Here is an 18,309-nt window from a genome sequence, read left to right on the forward strand (position 1 = left end):
CCCCCCCCCAAGTGTCCACTCAGCCTGTTCGCAAACTCCTCAGCTACTCTCTCATCCCTGAGCTTGCCAACATCCAGCCTAGACTGGGATGGTACCATTCTCCAGGATTTAAGGTGCAGCTTTAGAGTTGCTACAACAAGCCTGTGGTCAGTATTGAGGAACTGAGCACTCCGGTAGACCCTGCAGTTCTGGATCATCCTCCAACGACCGTCAATGAGGACATGGTCAATCTCCTTTGCCACACCTCCAGCATTGGAATACCAAGTCCAGTGATGAGCTTGTGGGCGCTGAAACCATGAACCAGCCACCCTAAGTCCATGACTTCTTGCAAAGTCAAGGAACTTAGTGCTGTTCTGGTTCATAGTTCCTGACCCATGGGGACCAACACACACCTCATAACCATCCTTATCAGTTCCAGTCGATGCATTGAAATCCCCCAAGACTAGAAGTGTATCTCGTCTGGGGCACTGATCAACCACAGACTCGAGCGTGGCGTAGAATGCATCCTTCACGGTGAGATCACTCGCCTCAGTCGGAGCATAAACAGAGACCAGGGAAATGACACCTAAGGAGTGACGAATCCTTAATCTCATAATACACTCGTTGACCAGTGTTACCTCAATTATCATTGGGGTCAGCTTATTGGACACAGCTACAGAAACTCCTTGGATATGGTAACCATCAGAGCGACCAGACCAACAGTAGCTGTAACCACCCACCATGATCTCGCCGCAATTCGGTCTCCGAACCTCAGAGAGAGCTGCAATCCCGATGTCCAAACGCTTGAGCTCAGAGGATAACAGAGACAGGTGATCATCCTCTCTTAGGGATAGGACATTCCAGGCACCCACCCGAAGGGACCGCCTCAGGTTAACCCAAGGAGACCACCGTCTGATGGACGACACCTCAGCACCACTCCGACACAGTCTCCCGCAATCTGACCCAGGGATGTTACCCCGTGGTTTCCCTCCTATCATCAAAGATTGGGGGTCCCGAAGGCTTTGCCCCAATCCCGTCATCCGGTGAGCTGCCCTGCGAAGGGAAGCTGCACAGGAGGTACTCCCACGGAGTGGGTTTTCAGATTTTTTTGCGTTTTTGTGTTTTGCGGAATGAAGGGTTTTACGGTGGCCGGAGTGCAAATCCTGTCACTAACCTCCTAATAAAAAAAGTAACCCAACTGCAGCAGGATGTCCGCAGACACAGTTGGGCACTAGATATGGATGGCCGTTGGCTCACAAGAAGCTCCTCCGCCTTTTGAGGTCCATCCTATAATCCTATAATCACATGCCTATTTGCATTCTGATAGCTCATTGTTGGTGTATATGGTGTGCTCTCGTCTGAGATGTCTGTGGATTCGAAAATAAGTGTGGCAATTCAAAGTTGAGTACTGTATTATGATCTACCATGTCATTCAATGTTACTCCGTATGCGTAGTGCATAAAAGGGTCCAGCAATTGGTTCACTCTGTCTGTGTGACAGACCTCAATCTATCATCGAGGAAATGCTGAACACCAATTTAATTTTATATGTTGGACATTGTAAAACACATATCAGAATTTAAATCAGAACACGAACCTGCTCTTTATCAGTACTCTGGCTCTGAATTTGGTGTCTCATCCCGAGTGAGCATGTGCACACGGTAAAGTAATTGCTTCAGCCTGTCTGCCTGTCTGCAGTCAAAGACAGTCTGTCTGCCTGTCTCTGAGGGCAGAGTAACAGCAAGATTCAAATAAAAATGGTGGCTCGTGCTCGGAAATCTTGCATGGAAATATAGATCATGCTTGAAAACGCAAAGCAAAAGTTCAAAAGACCCTTTGCCATGTCCTTTTTCTCAAGAATGCACAGGGTAAGGTGTTCTATGAACTCTCTTGTTTATTGATTAAACCAGTCTGCTTTTAAACAAGTTGGTAAATATTTTGAGTTGTGGTTCCATCCTCCAGCGTAAGTAGATTCCCTCCATTAAGCCAACTTTGCATGCTGAAGCGGCCACACGGTTAAGTTAGTAAAACAATCACATTGCAGTGAACCATCCAAGCATGCTCATTCACCTCCGCTTATGCGTCTTCTTGGAAGACAATAATTCTCCGGCGGTCTCAGGTGACCCATTAGGTAGACAGAGTACATTATAAATTGGTGTCAGGAGTGGGATCTCCGGCAGTCTCAGGTGACCCGTTAGGGAGACAGAGTACATTATAAATTGGTGTCAGGAGTGGGATTTCCGGCAGTCTCAGGTGACCCGTAAGGGAGACAGAGTACATTATAAATTGGTGTCAGGAGTGGGATCATTAAAATTTCGAATTGTTGGTGGCAGAAATAAATTATAATCCAGATTCTCAATTAAGTGCTACTCAGCACCAACTTCTCCTTACAAATCAGCTTTAGGGGTTAATTGTATTGGTTTTAAAATAACATAAAATGCTCTCATGAACGAACATGGCTCAAAGGAGGATTGGCATTATTCTTTCTGGATAAGGCAGTGACCTCAGTGAAGGTATAACAGAGACTCCCCCACTCCCTATTCGCCCAACACCTCTCGACACTCTAGTTGCTTGGTGCAGCCCAGCCACAAGCAGCAGCAGTCGACCAGCATCACCAAACTGGAACAGAAAGGTATCCACCTGTTCCAGAGTCCTGGGCTGAGTCTGTGTGGCTGAGCATCTCAGCTGTGAGTGAGCACAAGGGGGATCATCCTGCCTTATATCGGCAATGCTCTGGCACTCACTTGGAGTTCCCTTAGTAGGCTTGCAAACTTTGGGGCAACTAGGTTTCAAGGTTTTGGAGTTATGGATGTGCTGCCGTTTGACTGAAGGCAATTTTGGCAAGAATTTGTTGTTTGTTCTGTTGGTGTTGATAACTCATCTACTTTTCCTGTGATCTGCGACATCCACCAATGCTAGCAGATGGGATACCCAGCTTAACCTTGTGCAGCAAGGGCTCACTACACTTTGATCACTTCAAGTTCCTTCCAAAAGAAATGGGACACTGTCGCAGTAGTGTGAATGTTCACACATCGACATCATGTCTTTTCATCTCATTTGGCATTAATGTCCTCAGCAGCAAGAGTTATCTGGAGTGATGCATGTTCATCCAGTGAAAGACATGAGGATATCTAAAAACAAAATTAAGAGAAAAAAAGAGCAGGACAAACAAGTTGCCTTTTTTCTACAATATCGAGGCTCATGGAAGAGCAAGGTTAAATTGACTGTGGGTAGCAAAGCAACAATTGGGCACAACTGGCTCAGGGATAAATGAACAGGAAAACAATGGAAAGAGAGGGAGGAAACACCAAGATCATCAAGTAAGAAGGTCAGGTTAGGTCAGGTATGAGAGCAAGCGCCAGAGCAGCACGTCGCTGCGTCCACTTTCCGTTGATACATCAGGGTCCTCCGTCTGGCCATCCCAGGCAGATGCCTGGCCCATCCCCATCTCCTTGAGATGCTGATCAACCTGCTGCAACCACGAGGCATGTGGTCAACCCATTGGCCTCTTCCACTTACGAGACTCCCTCGCTGAGAGAATCTGGTGAGCAGGATCAGGGTCAGGAAAACAAGCCACATGTCCATACAGCCGCAGCTGACGCTCACAGACTATGCAGGTAACAAATCTTATTTGAGTCTCTCTCAGCAACCGCTCATTGGTCACAAAGTCCGACCAGCGATAGCCAAGGATTATCCAAAGAGACCTGGTACCAAAGGAATTAAATCTCCATCTCAGATCCCTGATTAGAGTCCAAGTGTCGCACTCATATAGCAAGACTGGAAGCACAAAGGACCTGAAGACTCAGACTTTCGTCATTCTGCACATGGACCCACTGTGCCACACCCCATGATCCAGTGAATCCATGACTGCCCAGGCCCAACCCAGACGTCTGTTGACCTCTGGCTCACAGCTAGCAGAGACATGAATATCACTGCCTTGTAAGTGGATCTCTCTGTGACATCAACATCCTCACTACAAAAGGTACAGACAGGATAGCAGCATCCAAGGTGTCATTGAAAGCCTGGGTCTTAGTTTTTACCCAGGAAATCCGTAATCCCAGTGGCTCCGACTCCTCATTCAACACCTCGAGGGCCCCCAAAAAGGATATCTAGAGTCTGCGCAAAGACGACTGCATCATCTGCAAAATCATGGTCAGAGATCTTGAAATTCCCAAACGATGCACCGCAGCTTGATCTCTCCGACATCCTCCCCAGAATCCAGTCCATACAAGCGCTGAAAAGTGTGGGGGCCAGTACACACCCCTGATGAACTCCAGTAACAACTGGAAATAAGTCAGAGATGGGACCACCACATCTCACAGTACTCACAGCACCAGAGTATAGTTCATACAAGTAAGAAGGTTTGGGTTGAAAGGGTTAATGGGGTAATATATATATATATATATATATATATATATATATATATATATATATATATATATATATATATATATATATATATATATATATATATATATATATATATATATATATATATATATGTATATCATGAGTCAGGATGGAGGATGACATGAAGTGGTGATGCACAGCCTACCTGAAGCCCTGGAGGGAAAAGCGAGACAGAACAACCTCTGAAAGGTGGTTCGATAGATGGGAGAAGAGAGGAATAAAATAGTTGAGGTGTGCAGTCAGCCTGGATTTTGAAAGTGTAACCAGGAGAGGGTTACTGGAAGAACATGTGCATCCTGGAGTGGGTGGGGAGGATCAGAGGGCTGACAGAGCAGAGGGAGCAATGTTGGAAAAAAAATGGTCGAAGATGGAGAGAACCCTAACAAGGAAACCAAATCGAAGGATATATCTAAAACCAAATAGATATCTGAAACCAAAGAGAGACCAAATAGATGGACCTTAATAAACATGTTTTACATCACCACAACAAAGTTTTCAATAGTGTGTGTGTGTGTGCGTGTGTGTGTGTGTGTGTGTGTGTGTGTGTGTGTGTGTGTGTGTGTGTGTGTGTGTGTGTGTGTGTGTGTGTGTGTGTGTGTGTGTGTGTGTGTGCGTGTGTGTGTGTGTGTTGGGGGGAGAGGTGTTTAATTTTCACTCTTAAGAAGCTTTGTTCTCAATGCACACACAAGCAACTTTGACGCAGGAGGAGGTCAATCAGCCAACATCATGTGTTCACCGCACCATCCCAAGAATCCATCACCCATCAACACACAAGCAACCTACAGGTCCTGCCAATATGCAAATCCATACCCCTCTATCTCCAACGCATCCAGGTACCTATCCAAGTCCCATTTAAACTTATCCACTCCCTCCACTGTCACGACCTTTCCAGGAAGACCATTCCATGCATTGACCACTCTCCGACTGAAAGACCCCTGCCTTAAAACCGTCCTAACTCTCATCTTCCGAACTCTCAGTCTATGGTCCCTGGTCCTAACACTGTCCGTTGTGCTGAAATGCTGCACTACACCTATCTTGTCCACACCCTTCATTACCTTCAACATCTCTATCAAATCTCCTCCTTTCCAATGTACAAAGTCCTGCGTCCTTCAAACGTTCCTCATAGCTTCATATTGCGAGGCCCGGAATCAATCTCGTAGCCCGACACTGTACCCTCTCCATGGCAGCGACGTCCTTCCTGAGATGTGGTGACCAAAACTGCACACAATATTTTAGATGATGCCTTCAAGTAAATTCCTGCAGTGTTAACACTACCTCTGTATATATATATATATATATATATATATATATATATATATATATATATATATATATATATATATATATATATATATATATATATATGACCCCCCCCCCTCCAGATACCACCACAGCCATCTTAGCTTCACCTATAGTTACCTGGCATTGTCCTGTCTGCTTACCTGCCACTCTTACATTGCCACTCCCAGATACTTCACCTTTGTAACACACTCCAAGATTGCCTCTTGCATCATGCAGTCTCTATTTTCAATACTCTTTCCCATCCCAAGCACCTTGCACTTCTCTATGTTAAACTGCATCTGCCAATGTTTTGTCTAATCGGTGAAAGTAAACATTCTTTCTCCCACCAGCTCAAAGCAAGAAATTGTCAAACACAAAGAACACCAGAGCACATTCTGTTGGACTTCTAGCCCTGTCGACTGAAACCTATCGGTGTGGTAGATCGGTATCAATGTTCCGGTCACTGTTTGCTTGTGTAACACGGGGTGTTGGGAAGGATGGAGCGGTGTGGGGGGGGGGAGGAATAACCAGATGTTTTTAGAACTAAACTTGTTTTTACAGATCTGCTGGAAAGAAAGGCACCAAAAGTAACTGACATGGACATCTTTGTTTTTTTCTCCTACCACGGTGTAGACATAGTAGACTGAGCAACAGCTGGACACCATATTTTCAAGATGCTGCAAATCTTAGGTTGTACAATATTAAGGTTGTTTCGTTCTTTCTGTTCTCTACGAGACGATGATTGTTGAACGTGGAATCGGTTATCATTTAACAGAGACCCGCTCGAGGATGATTTATGGCGTTGTCAACTTTGTTCCCACAATGCCCTTGAAGCCCATACGGTTTGGATTCGAGCTGATGTGCTTTGTTCCACTTATTACGGAAACCCGATTCATCAGTACGTATCAGTGTTACGTATGGACCACACAACGACGCTCCGGTGGAGTTTATATGCCACCATGTATGTGTGTCGTGGTCACAATATATGTCTCCAGGCCTCAAATCTCGACCCCATAACGAACGTCCAAATGCAACAGTTTCCTAAATTTGACGCCTCCTGATGTTTGTATATTTTAATGCAAATTTTTGCATCTCGTTTCAGGCATATTAATGGTGGACACCGTGTGTTGACGCTGTGAAAGAGTTGGCAGGAGAGCCAAGATGGATGCACACTCACCTCTGAGCTGTTTAGCCTGCGTTTGGACCTCGATCGGGCTATCAACTGTCATCCTAGTCTTTTGTGTGTTGGGAGACACATCGTGCGTCGCATCCCTCCATCGGAAAGACGCTAAGCCCGAGGACTCGACTGTCAACAGTTGTCGTTGGTGGACTTCAAAGATCCCACGAGGTCTTTTGTGAAGAGTCGGCGACTTATCGCTAGTACCTTGAACAAATTCAAATTTCTGCCCTAAGCTACAGAGGGTGTTGAATCAGGAGCACAACCACATCCTCGGCCAAAGATGCTACCCCACAGCCTTGTACTGCATACAAATGAAGACCTTGTGCACATAACAAGCCCCCTCACTTCACTCATCCATCCATCTACCACCTCAGTCTCACTCTTTGGGAAGGGAAAACTTGAGATGCCTGTTCTTCCAGCTGCAAACATCCATCCCTCTCCTCCCACATAAGGATGCCATCCAATGTTACATTCCATGTTATCTCTCAATCCAATGTTATCTTTCAATCCAATGTTTCCTCTCATCCAATGTTACCACCCAATCCAATGTTTCCTCTCAATCAAATGTTATCTCTCGTCCAATGCTTCCTCTCCATCCAATGTTACCTCTCGTCCAATGCTTCCTCTCAATCCAATGTTATCTCTCATCGAATGGGATTTCTCATCCAATGTTACCTCTCATCCAATGTTACCTCTTATCCAACATTACTTCTCATCCAATTTTATCTCTCATTCAATGTTACCTCCCATCCAATGTTATCTCCCATCCAATGTTACTTCCCATCCAATATTATGTCTCATCCAATGTTCCCTCTCATCCAATGTTATCTCACATCCAATGTTACCTCTCATCCAATTTTATCTCTCATCCAATGTTATCTCACATCCAATGTTACCTCTCATCCAATGCTATTTCTCATCCAATGTTATCTCTCATCCAATGTTACCTCTCATCCAGTGCTATTTCTCATCCAATGTTACCTCTCATCCAATGTTACCTCTCATCCATTGTTATATCTCATCCAATGTTACCTCTCATCCAATGCTATTTCTCATCCAATGTTACCTCTCATCCAATGTTACCTCTCATCCAATGTTACCTGTCATCCAATGTTACCTCTCATCCAGTGCTATTTCTCATCCAATGTTACTTCTCATCCAATGTTATCTCTCATCCAATGTTACCTCTCATCCAATGTTACCTCTCATCCAGTGCTATTTCTCATCCAATGTTACTTCTCATCCAATGTTACCTCTCATCCAGTGCTATTTCTCATCCAATGTTACCTCTCATCCAATGTTACTTCTCATCCAATGTTATCTCTCATCCAATGTTACCTGTCATCCAATGTTACCTGTCATCCAGTGCTATTTCTCATCCAATGTTACTTCTCATCCAATGTTATCTCTCATCCAATGTTACCTCTCATCCAATGTTACCTCTCATCCAGTGCTATTTCTCATCCAGTGCTATTTCTCATCCAATGTTACTTCTCATCCAATGTTACCTCTCATCCAGTGCTATTTCTCATCCAATGTTACTTCTCATCCAATGTTACCTCTCATCCAGTGCTATTTCTCATCCAATGTTACTTCTCATCCAATGTTACTTCTTCTTCCTCTTTCGGCTTGCTCCCGTTAGGGGTCGCCACAGCGGACCAACCGTCTCCATTTCGCTCTATAACCCGGGCCTCGACCGATCCGGTATGGAAATTCGTTTTGTTGTCCGCATAATGATTTGGCATAGGTTTTTACGCCGGATGCCCTTCCTGACGCAACCCTGGTCGCCTCTTACGACACACAGGGATATGGTACACCTATTCTAACCGGGGCATACACCGGGCCCAGTACAACTGGTGCTCATTTCGCCGACCTCGGAAGGATGGCAGGCTGAGTCAACCCCCTGGTGTTTTCGACTTGGTTTATATTTATATTTATATATATATATATATATATATATATATATATATATATATATATATATATATATATATATATATATATATATATATATATATATATATATATATATATATATATATATATATATATATATATATATATAAATTCAGTGTCCCAACGGGGCTTGAACTCAGGACCTCTTGGGTCCCAAGCCACTGCCCTAACCACTGCGCCAACACCAGGCTTTTCTCATCCAATGTTACCTCTTATCCAATATTACCTCTCATCCAATTTTATCTCTCATTCAATATTACCTCCCATCCAATGTTATCTCCCATCCAATGTTACTTCCCATCCAATATTATGCCTCATCCAATGTTACCTCTCATCCAATGTTACCTCTCATCCAGTGCTATTTCTCATCCAATGTTACTTCTCATCCAATGTTATCTCACATCCAATGTTACTTCTCATCCAATGTTACCTCTCATCCAATGTTACTTCTCATCCAATGTTACCTCTCATCCAATGTTACCTCTCATCCAATGTTACCTCTCATCCAGTGCTATTTTTCATCCAATGTTACCTCTCATCCAATGTTACCTCTCATCCAATGCTATTTTTCATCCAATGTTACTTCTCATCCAGTGCTATTTCTCATCCAATGTTACTTCTCATCCAATGTTTCCTCTCATCCAATGTTACTTCTCATCCAATGTTACCTCTCATCCAATGCTATTTCTCATCCAATGTTACTTGTCATCCAATGTTACCTCTCATCCAATGCTATTTCTCATCCAATGTTACCTGTCATCCAATGTTACCTCCCATCCAATGCTATTTCTCATCCAATGTTACCTGTCATCCAATGTTACCTCCCATCCAATGCTATGCCACTCATTAATATTCCAAACGTCCAAGTGTGCTTCAACCGCCACAAAGTTGGATGCAGGGTCATTATTGAGTCCGCACATTGTGTGTCCAACGCATATTACACGAACAACAACTGAGTGAAGTTTCAAACCCTGCCCATGAACATGGCCGAGTGTCCTACAGGGCAACCCTTTGTGTTGCGAAATTCAGAGACGGTGGGGGATTAAATCTCACTCCTCATTCGAGCCCCAGAAATTGTATACAGTCATGTCTAGGCAAAGCTTTTCTGGGCCGATGCCAGGCCTGAAAGGCCCGATTTAGACACAGTTCTTGGTTCCTCAAACAGAACTCACTTAACCCATTCTTTGTTGTTTTTGTCTCTGTCCTTTTGCTTGAAAAAAGCCTTAATCGACCGCGAACTGTGAAGTTGTCCAGCTGCCCTGCATTATCAACAATCTTCACTCTTTGGGGTTGAAGGGAAAAAAGCCTTCTTTGCTTTTTACTTGAACGATGTGCCGTTGTTTGCGGATAAAACAAACATAATTTGGAGAAAAAAAAACTCACGAGTCGACACGACAAAACCACATCTGTTGCGATGGCCTGCAACTTTTTTTATCCTGTTCAGTGCTTGTTTGAGAAGGGTCATTCCTGCAGGGATCCACACAAATATCTGAGGACATCTTTTGGACGTCTACATTCATGGGTTAAGAAAGTACACATAGAATAAAACAGGTTTTTTTCAAAATATGCCAAACAATTTGCTTCAAGAGAGAGACAGACACAGACAGACACTCAGAGAGAGACAGAGACAGAGAAGACACTCAGAGAAAGACAGAGACAGACACTCAGAGAAAGACAGAGACAGACACTCAGAGAGATCGACAGAGACAGACACTCAGAGAGAGAGAGACAGAGAGAGAGACAGAAAGAGACAGAGAGAGACAGAGAGAGAGGGAGAGAGACAGAGACAGAGACAGAGACAGAGACAGAGACAGAGACAGAGACAGAGAGAGAGAGAGAGACAGAGACAGAGACAGAGACAGACAGACATTCAGAGAGAGAGAGAGAGACGGACAGACACTCAGAGAGAGACAGAGACAGAGAAAGAGAGAGACAGACACAGACAGACAGACATTCAGAGAGAGAGAGATGGACAGACACTCAGAGAGAGTGCAGAGACAGACACTCAGAGATTGAGAGAGAAGACAGAGACAGACACACAGAGACAAACTATCCAATAAGAATCATGAGCAAAAGGTATAACTGTGGTATGTAACCGTAAGGCACCAGACGTTAAGGTTAAGGGATGAACTCAGATGTGCTACAAATTGCACCAACCTACTACGACGAGACAATGTAACGTCCCCATTTATTCCAACCATGTTGTGTAGTCAGCTAGGGAACGTTTATCCCTTTATTCTTTCATGAGCTGGCTGGCCAAGACCGACAACCTCTATTCATTACGCTTTCTGATGGACAGCACACACATTCATGCCTCACAATGAATGTGAAATACCAGGGTGATCGTTTATAGCTGGGTAAAGATTCAAACACAGGTGACATGGTTCAAAGGTGAGTGCATGTACCTATAACCTATCTCCCTTATCATCCACAAACTCCAATCGCCTGCAAAAATTATTTTTTTTTATAAATCTACTGTAATATATAATTTGTGTGGCTGGAACTATGACGGCAATATTCACTTGTTGATTGGTCATGGCACTGACCAATTGGATGTGCCCGTTTTTCCCCAGCATCGTTACTTGTGTCTATTGTTATTGCATCTATCCAGTCAGCAAACAACAGTCCATGTAAATCACATGCTTTCCTCACCTTGTGTTTCCTCACCTCTCACAGCGGTGATTACAATGTCACATCTTTTGGAATTTCTGGACATTATTTATTTGTTACAGGTTAAGATGCACATCAAGGGCAACTCTTGTGACAAGCAGCAGCCATAGAGAGGTCAAAATTGCAATACTGAACAAGAAGCACCTATTTCATCCATCCAGTGGGACCATACTCGCCACAGAGCGTTGGTGCTGCCTAAGCAGTCTTCTGGGCTATTGGGCACAATCCTGGATGGGTCACCACTGCGATACAGGACACCAGCAAGCTGGCACTCATTCTGCTGACCTCGGAAGGATGACAGACTGAGTCAACCCCACCTGGTATTTATTCAACAGCAAAACAGGATTTGAATTCAGGACCCTGGGATCCCAAGCCCACCACCCAAACGACGAAGCTAACAACAGGCATATGCACCTATTACAGTGGGATTTATGTTCTAAAAGATTATGGGAAGAGCTGTTTGCGGAGGAATTTGAGATAGGATGTACTCAGGAGAATGCCATGATCCCATCAGACCAAATGCTCGTAAGAGGACATTATACAACATGACTGATGCACCGACTATGTACTCATGAATCAAAAATCTCCATATTTCCATGCTCCAGAACATTTGTAGAATGTACCGGAATTGCTCATCATGACTTGCCATTACAACATATCCTTGAACAAATAACGAATACGCATTTGACAGCACTTGAGCTGGCTTTATTGGTTGAGCGTGAAAGGGTGTTTCTCGCTCCACTGGCTGTTGTGGTTTCAATTCCCACAGCTGTTCAATATGCAAGTTGCGCGATTGTGTCTTCTTCTTCTTCTTCTTCTTCTTCTTCTTCTTCTTCTTCTTCTTCTTCTTCTTCTTCTTCTTCTTCTTCTTCTTCTTCCTTCGGCTGCTCCCGTTAGGGGGCGCCACAGCGGATCATCCGTTATGATCCGCATACTGATTTGGCATCGGTTTTACACCGGATGCCCTTCTTGACGCAACCCTGGTCGCCTCTTACGACACAGGGATAAGGATTGGGTTTCACCATGATTCCAGGCTGCCCTACACCGTCTCAGAGCACGGCTCAGCGCAGAGCTCCCGTCCTCAAGCGATCCTCCAACCCCAATCCAGACAAATCTCACACTCTCACTATGTCTCTTCGAAAGGACCGTTTACAAAACCCCCCCATCCACTTTCTCAACAATCCTCTGGAAGAAGTCTTTTCTTTCAAGCTTCTAGGTCCCACTATCTGCCATGACCTTTCCTGGGAAAGTCACATTTCCAACCTCGCCTCAAAAGCCAGTCGCCGACTGGGAATCCTCCGTCGTGCTAAGTCCTTCCTCGGCCCTCTTGAGCTCCTGACCACTTACAAAGCTTTTGTCCATAGCCTGATGGAGTACTGCTCTCCCCTCTGGGCTGGTGCTCCTGCCTCCCACCTTTCTCAGCTTCACGCTGTCAAAACCAGGGCATTTAAGATCATCGGCATCTCCCGCAATGAAGCTGAGTCTTTGGGCCTCTCACTCAATCACCGCAGGTTGGTCGGTGGTCTTTCTGTCTTCTACCCTCTCCTCTCCAGCCTTGCCCCCCCCTGTTCTCTCTGCGATTTGTCCCCACCACATTTCCACAGGGCGCTCAAGGTCCGCCAACAACCCCCTTCTGGTAAAACTACCAAAATCACGAATCACTGCTCATCTTCACTCTTTCATTCCTCTTTTTTCCCGCCTTTGGAATAAACTTCCTCACTCTATTCTTTCCCATTCTTCCCTCCAGGCTTTCAAAACAGCTGTTCATCACCACCTCTTATCTTCCCCCATCCAAATCCTCGATCTTTTCTACCCCCGATAATCCACCCAAGCCCACTTCCTTCATTTCTCCTGCTTTCCTTCCTGAAAGTCCCTGAAATGTCCATCTTCTCTTCGCCATGTTCCCCGTCCCATCCCCATCCCTCTCCCTTCCACAGTTCACCTAATGTGTCTGTTCCCCACTGTTTTGTCCCTTCCACTCCCGCCCCTCTTGTCTCATGCCTCCTTGCTGTGAGTTGTGTGTTTGCTCTCATACGAGCCTCGACCAAGGTATACAAAAAAAAAAAAGCCTCCGAGTAGCCGGATTACAGGTGCACGCCACTATGCCTGGTATAGTTGTGCGATTGTGTCTGAAATGGGGTAAATGTTCAGTATCATGCTGAATATCATTTAAGAGCTCTTGCTAACAGTTCATGTGGATGTCTACAAATATTTTGGAGTTATGTGCATTTTTGTTGCACACACAGGTGGTGTATAGGCTCAGAGTCGCTGGTTTGCCACCTACCGGAAGTAAAATAATAATATAACCACAAACTATTCAGTCAATTCCGTACAATGTATAATTACCTTTTCGTCAGTTTACTTCACTGAGAGACCTGATTAGTCTTCACGGTTTGTGACTATTATGCTGTTGAAGGACATTCTGAGTAAAATTTACGTTGATATCTCCATTATAATATTCTACGCTAGTCCATCCGAAGCTCTGTCTGTCTGTCCAGGGCGGAGCTTGGCTCACTTGCTTGACTCCGCCCACAATTGCAACCCGTAAAATCAAATCGTACATCCGCCATTTTGGAAAGCTTTAAAATGTCTTCGGAAGTGTCATATTAGCATTTTTACAATCACCATAGTCTCCCGATAAGTTTTCCGTTCAGTGTCAAACAACCAAGTTGACTGTTACAAGGAACATCAACAATCAAAAGGTTGTAGCCGATCGGTCACACAGGCCTTGCGAATGTGACACAATGTAGCTACAGGTGTCAAGGTAGTTCAGACAAGCGAGAGTTGGGAAAGGCGGTTGAGGCTTTGGGTGTTGGGGTTGAGGACTTCAAAAAGAAAGGGGAAGGAGAGGACAGATAGTTGGGGGTGGGGGGGGGGCAGGGCAGAGAAGGGACAGAGAGCTGGGAGAGGGGGTTTGAGGACTTGGGGTAGAGCGGGGCATTGAGGACTTGAAGTCATATTTTACATTCCACAGAATTTCTGCGGGTCCCTACTATTATGCTGCCAAAGGACATTCCTTGCAAAATCCCGAAATATTCCACACTTTCTTCTATTTGGAATGAAATTTCCTTCCAACAGCTAGGTAGAACAAAATTATCTGTGAGTTTGACAGATGACAGACAAACCATTCAAAATACTGTTCAACCCACGCAACATGCCATTTGTCATATTTTGGAATACACGCCACAGCATATCGAACCTTTTGGGTTTGGTGGCAGTCCAGAAGTAAATGCAGTAATCTAACGAGCTCACAAATAATACTCAACAATATATTTGGCACGAATCAATGTGTCAAGAACAACTTATTTTGCTGATATGGATATATTAGGTAAATGAACCACATTTCCATTCATGACGTCAATCGTCAATATTACCTGGAAGGAACAATATGAAGTAAGTACTCAAGCTATAACGCTGCTACCCAAGTACAACCTTGACGTAAATGTACCTGTTTCAACTTGTGCAAGTTTTAAGGTCTGCAGGGAGGAGGGTAAACAACCCCCCCCCCCCCACCATTTCATTGAAATACCACGAGGGTTTCATGAATTGCCTTTATCAGAAGCAAAATCAAGGATAAATAATGGACTGGTCTTCAAGAGTTTCTTGGAAATCCTCGGAAAAGCTCATTGTGATGCCGACATCCCTTGTGAAAGACCAGGATGGAATATTCCTTTGGAAGTTTTATCTATCTGGTTTTTACCTGATTACACGTTACACCATGTGAATAATTTATTTGGCATTTGGATGGCTGGATAAAGTCCCAATCTCAGTAAATGCGATTTAACGCATTTAGTTAACACGAAAAAGAGCAATCAGAGATTGCAGACCCTCGCCAGGACTTTTGTGCAGTGTATTTTGTGTGGCATTTGTGTGCCGGTATGTTGCATCATTAATAAGAGACATAACAAGAACTGCCACTTTATAACTGCTGGCAGTGAAGACTGGGTACCGAGACGCAACCCCACTTTGATCGGACACTCGCCATGGCCCATGACAATTTTTTATTTGTATTCAGTTGAATTTAGAATGGGATTAAAATAACTTCAATTCAAATGAAATGGAAGACCAAATAGGAAGAGTCCTGCATTGGAGTCATCAGAAAGAACTCAAAACAAGCAAAAAGCAAAGAAGAAGTCATCAGGAGGAACCTGAATAGGATTTACATTTCAGCTGCTGCTCCTCTATGCTCAAACACATCCAGGCACAGCCAAGTGATCCTTGTTCAAAAATATATGTAAAATGTGTATATATATATATATATATATATATATATATATATATATATATATATATATATATATATATATATATATATATATATATATGTGTGTATTCCCAAAAAAATCTAAAAGAACCCAGATCAAAAAAATAAATAATTCTGGCTGCCAGACCATGCATCCAATTTTGAAACGTGTATTCTCCATCACTATTAGATCATAATTGTGAAGTTTCACGTTGATTGATTAGGCATTTCCAGAGAAAACACTATTTTATATTTTTCTTCAATCCAATATGGCTGCCAAACCATGTGACCTATCATTTATTCCTCATCAAACTTGTACAGCCGTGGCTTCGGGAACACTTGTGTGAAGTTTCCCCTCGATTTGTCCAGCCGTTCTGTTTATCGGTTTTAGCGTAAATCCAATATGGCTACCAACAATGTGACCTATGATGTCATATGTGTGAATATTTTGTTCCTCATGGATAGGCAGTAATATGTGTAAAGTTTCGCCTCAATCTGTTCAGCCACTTCAGAGAAGATTTTTGAAGTTTTTTTTTTTAAACAATATGGCTGCCGAATCACGTGACCGATGACGTCATCATTTTTTTTCTGTGGACCATTTTCTCCAGAGATGACCCTCAAAATTTTTATACTGATCAGATGTAGCGGTCTGTATGTGCAATTATGCTGTCATAATGAAGGCACCTATGATGTCATAAAAAAATCACATTTCCCATGAGGAGTACTTGCTATGTGCCAAGTTTCATTTTTTTCCTTCGTGCGGTTTCAGAGATACTTCGGTCCAAAATTTTCCCGTTTTTCCAACATGGCTGTCACGCCACGTGACCTATGACGTCATAAGTATCATTAAAACATTCTACATCAGTAGTCACACCTATAGTGAAAATTTTGTTTCAATCTGACAAGCGGTTGCAGAGAAAAACATTAAAGTTCTGTGCAGACAAACAAACAAACAAACAGACCCAAATGCAATACCCTCTCCATCGGCGAGGGTAAAAAAGGGGATAAGCTCGGTATTTGTGTTGGAAGTGGGTTATTATGACCATAAATTGGATATCGATCTGGTTATCTGCCTGGTTCGAGTGGAAGGATGCCCAGTTCAAATGTCAATAGCAAGATGCTCCAAGGAAACTCTTAGGACATGGAAATCATCTGTGTGTGATGGAATATGATTATAGTTGTTGATTTGTTCGGACATTAAAAAGATCAACAATCACTTTATGTTCTATTTTTTGCTGACACAATAGGGGGTATTTCAATGTGGATGGATTGGATGGATTGAGGGGGGAGGGTAGCTAAATAAAGATAATTGGAATTGAGAAATAAGAAGAGAAAGGAGAGAAGAGTATGGGAAGAATTGGGGGGTGAAAGAGCTGAAACACAGAATGGATTAGGACGCAACATAACAAAATGAACAGCAGAAAGGGAAGGTGGAAATGGCAACAGCAGGAATGAGGACAGAATAGATGGAGATGGACAAACAAGATATGCGAGTAACTGAGGGTTAGGGGACAATAGGGGTGGTGGGGGGGGGGGGTAAATGCATACAGAAGCAAACTCTCAGGAAGGAACACTTTTGTTAACCTCCACCACCGAAGGAAGTTGTGTTTTCACCCCTTGGTTGTTATCTCCATTTGTGGGTTTCAGGAAGCGGGATGAAGTTTTCCCAGAACTAAAAATTTCCACCTCCTTTTTCGGTAAAGGATTTTGATTCATGAAGCAAATTATCAACTGCTTCATGAATCCATCTCCTTCCCCGTCAGTCCCCCATACTTTACACATAGAATACACTTTGAGGTTTCACAGAATGTCACAGAATAAATTTTAAAAAATAAAGATAAATATTTCACATTTTTATTTGTGGAAATATTCCATTTATAGTTATCTTTGACTTATTCTTGTTTTTTATTCACAGAATTTGGAGCCCATCATGAGTGCCAAAAAAAGAGGTCACGATGATTCATATATTCAATATGGATTCACATCCATCATCATCAATGGAGAAGAAAGGCCTCAATGTGTTAGTTGTAGCAAAGCTTTGTCAAATTATTCTATGAAACCAACAAAGTTGAAGCAACATTTGCAGAATGTTCATCCTCAACACAAGGACAAGGACAAAAGCTTTTTTTTGAACGTCATGGGAATGCTCTCAAAAAGATGAAGCTCGATTCAACGGGGGCATTCCAACAAATGAACCCAAAGGTTATTGAAGCTTCTTATGTCGTAACACTGAAGATAGCAAAGCAAAAATAAACCCCCACAAACAATTGGGGAAACTTTGATCAAACTTTGTGCTCTCAAAATGGTGGAAATTGGTGGGAAATTGATTGGAGAAAAAACTTGCAGCAGTTTCACTATCAAACAGTACTGTTCAAAGGAGGATCAGCGACATGGCCATTGACATCAAGGATCAAGTTGTGCAGGAGATCAAGTCTGCAGTATTTGGCTTATTTTCAATTCAACTTGATGAATCGACTGATGTGGCGTCGTGTTCCCAGTTGCTGGTGTTTGCAAGATATGTTCACTCAAGTTAATTTAAAGAGGAGTTTCTCTTTTGTTCTCCTCTTGAAACAACTACCAAGGCCTCAGAT

General features: G+C 43.3%; 1 long non-coding RNA gene across 1 annotated transcript; it reads left to right on the forward strand.

Moving 5' to 3' along the window:
- Positions 1-8,492: 8,492 nt before the first annotated feature.
- LOC147013868 (uncharacterized) lies at positions 8,493-18,012 on the forward strand. Its single transcript, XR_015050418.1, has 2 exons — positions 8,493-8,553; positions 17,634-18,012. It is a non-coding gene; the product is annotated as an uncharacterized LOC147013868 (long non-coding RNA).
- Positions 18,013-18,309: the final 297 nt, after the last annotated feature.

The sequence above is a fragment of the Eptatretus burgeri genome, chromosome 13 (genome assembly GCF_056783735.1).
Source record: "Eptatretus burgeri isolate ZD-2024b chromosome 13, Ebu_testis_v1, whole genome shotgun sequence".
Lineage (NCBI taxonomy): Eukaryota > Metazoa > Chordata > Myxini > Myxiniformes > Myxinidae > Eptatretus > Eptatretus burgeri.